The 3,294-nt window shown below is 36.5% G+C and overlaps 1 pseudogene; it reads left to right on the forward strand.

Moving 5' to 3' along the window:
* Positions 1 to 200: 200 nt before the first annotated feature.
* LOC133253467 (olfactory receptor 5M9-like) lies at positions 201 to 1,858 on the forward strand (annotated as a pseudogene).
* Positions 1,859 to 3,294: the final 1,436 nt, after the last annotated feature.

Consider the following 3,294-nt stretch of genomic DNA (forward strand, 5'->3'; position numbering starts at 1 on the left):
TAATACTAGTAGTATATGAATGAAATTGTTTTAGAGTTAAGAAACTAATAAATATTGTAATAATTATCTATAAGGCCTATTAAAGGAAATAAATGTGATTATATACTCATTAAACTTTGTGCAAAGTCTATGTTGATTTTTATATTACTTGAACTAGAATACTGATAAACATGACTCAAAATTTTCAAGAATAAAATAAATCCATTTGTTGCTTTTAGTTTGTCCATAGGCACTGCAGACTGGGTCTAAGTGAAGGCAATGCCAGATTTCACAGATGTGACAGAATTTGTTCTTCTGGGTTGACCAGTCATCAGGAGCTTCAAGTTCTCTTTTTTGTGGTGTTTCTATTAGTTTACATGATTACTCTGATAGGGAACATTGGTATGATTACTTTGATCAGCATCAGCCTCCAGCTTCAGAGCTCCATGTAATTTTTCTTGAGTCATTTGTCTTTTGTGGATGTGTGGTTCTCTTCCAATGTCACTCTGAAGATGCTGGAAAACTTACTATGAGACAAAAACCATTTCCTATGTGGGGTGTTTGGTGCAGCATTACTTCTTCGCAGCCCTTGTCCACGTGGAAGTATGTATCTTGGCTGTGATGGCCTTTAATCACTACATGACCATCTGCAACCCTCTGCTTTATGGCAGTAAAATGTCCAGGACTGTCTGTGCTCGTCTCATCTCTCTGTGACATACATCTATGGATTCTCTGTCAGCCTAAACTGCACACTGTGGACATATGGCCTGTGCTTCTGTGGAAACTTTGAAATCAACGACTTCTATTGTGTTGACCCTGCTATTATCAAGATTGCCTGTGGAGGGGTCCACATTAAAGAATGCACCATGATTGTTATTGCTGGGATTAATTTCACATATTCCCTCTAAGTGGTTCTCATTTCCTATACCCTCATCGTAGCGGCTGTGCTGCACAGGTGCTCTGCCGATGGTAGGAGGAAGGCATTCTCCACGTGTGGGTCCCACCTGACAGCTGTTACCATGTTTTATGGGACTCTCCTCTTCATGTATCTCAGGAGGCCCACTGAAGAGTCTGTGGAGCAGGGGAAGATGGTGGCCGTGTTTTACACCACAGTGATTCCCATGCTGAATCCCATGATCTACAGTTTGAGGAACAAAGATGTGAAAGAGGCGGTCGTCAAAGCAAGCGTCAAGGCAAACTTGAGGCAGTGAGCCTGCAGTACATAATTCCGTGTATGCCACTTCCTGCTATAAATGTCCAGGCATATAAATAACCCTGTTTAAAATAGACTGTATATAGGCAGCACTTAAATATACTAAGAGATCCAGTCTAACACAATGATGGTTTACCCCGTGAATGGACTCTCAGGACTAAGCCTCCTTTATCTACATATGCAAACATACTAACCCTGACCTATTACTGTTAGTCACAGTGTATGTAAAATTGTGCTAAGTGTAGTCATCAGATAACTCATAAATACATTTGGATAAGCACATGTTAATTTGGAGGTATCCTTGTAAGAGTTGAATATGCTTTCTTAGGATATTTTCTATATATAATTGCTTTTCACTTGTTTTATAAATAATATACAATTTCATGAGAAAAAATTAAGACTTCATCACTTTTCCATGAATATAAAAGTTGGTGGATCCTCATTTACCAAAAAAGCTTTCAATAACATTCACACACGCATGGACTTTTGAAAACAAAAATGTATTCAGAATCTTCAACTAGTGTCATGAATCAATCAGAAGGTTAACTCTCAATATGTATTGCTGTCTAATTAACAGTATTTGTATTTCAAACAATCTGTTGACTCACCGTAATTCTACTCTTTGGTTTGGATTTTGGCTAGTTGTTTTTCTCTTCATTAATTTAAATAGGTGAAAAATTTATGGGTAAAGCCTATCATGTCCTTCTCATAGTTTAAAAAGATGAAGTAATACGGGTTTTTGTCATTTAAAATCTAACTTTTGATCAGAAGAATGTTCTGTTAAACTTTTGATTGCTATGATGAAAGTATTGTTTGATTCCAAATTCTTGTCACTAACATTACATTTTTAGGTCTGTATTTAGCTCCTTAAGTCAAGCTTTTAATAACTAGAATCGATCAACCAGATAAGAATCTGTGTAAAACCAAATGTCATTGCACTAGATGTGTTAAAATGTGATCAGCACAGCTCAAACTGGTATCCATTGGGATCTGATTACATGTTTACAATTCAGTTTATGTTGATTCGTGTCCACTTAATCTACCTTCATTCTTAACATAAGTGGAATACATTTTTTGTCCTTGTTGACTCTTGCTAATAATACCAGCATAAAAGCAAATCAGAAGCAGAAGTAATTTCGCATGAATGAGTTTATTCTTGTTTAAGGGCTAATCCAATTAAGAGGGGTACACAATCGAACATGTGTAGAAAGACTGAGAAGTAACATTTACTTGTGGTAGTATCACTGGAAAGATGGATTCATTTAAGCACAGAAAGTATTGTTACTCAGGCTAATTTACCAATTGCCCACAAGCCACATTCCCTCAGATTGGTTCAGAGAAAAAGCAGATGGTGGGAGGAGAGTTCTTTTTCATAACTTTAGGTTCTGAGTAGGAAGAAAAAGTACTATTTGATTAGTATTGGAAACTACATTAACAAAGGTTTTTTTTTTTTTTAAATGTTTTCAAATCACCCAAGTTTACTTCTAACAAGTTGGTGTCAAGTATGAAACGACAGGCTGCTCAAGAAACAATCATACTGACAGAGATCATTATAACTTGACCCTTTAAGATCACATTTTCTGTGATCCTTATGGCAGACATATTCCTCAGTGTCCATTATTTTATGTTTTATTTTATAAGTAAAACATTTGTCATCCAGCTGTTCACCACCGTTCCTATTGCCCCTTGTCAGTGGGATACATAATGTTGTCAAGTCTTGGCAATGAGCCATCCATAGAAAGTGGTGCCTGAAACCTAAAGATCACCTTCTCTATGTTAAAGCCATTAGATATGGACTTTTTTCTCTTCCTTCTCACTTGAAAATGTTGCCACTGAAATGATCACTTTTTAGGCAAAGATGGAAACCACATATTGAGGGTCTAATTGCCTTTCCAAACCCCCTTAACTCATACTGCTGCCTGAGAAAGGAATAAATTACTTTATTAAGTCACTGCATCTTGGGAGTTCACTTAGCTATAGTGCTATATTTGCTCTTATAATACTTTCCATAAACATATCCTTGGCACTTCACCTCTGCATCTTACCACTTACTAGAACAATTTTTACCTGAGAATGATCAAGTCTCTTCAGAAAATATTCTG

Source organism: Bos javanicus, chromosome 8 (genome assembly GCF_032452875.1).
Source record: "Bos javanicus breed banteng chromosome 8, ARS-OSU_banteng_1.0, whole genome shotgun sequence".
Lineage (NCBI taxonomy): Eukaryota > Metazoa > Chordata > Mammalia > Artiodactyla > Bovidae > Bos > Bos javanicus.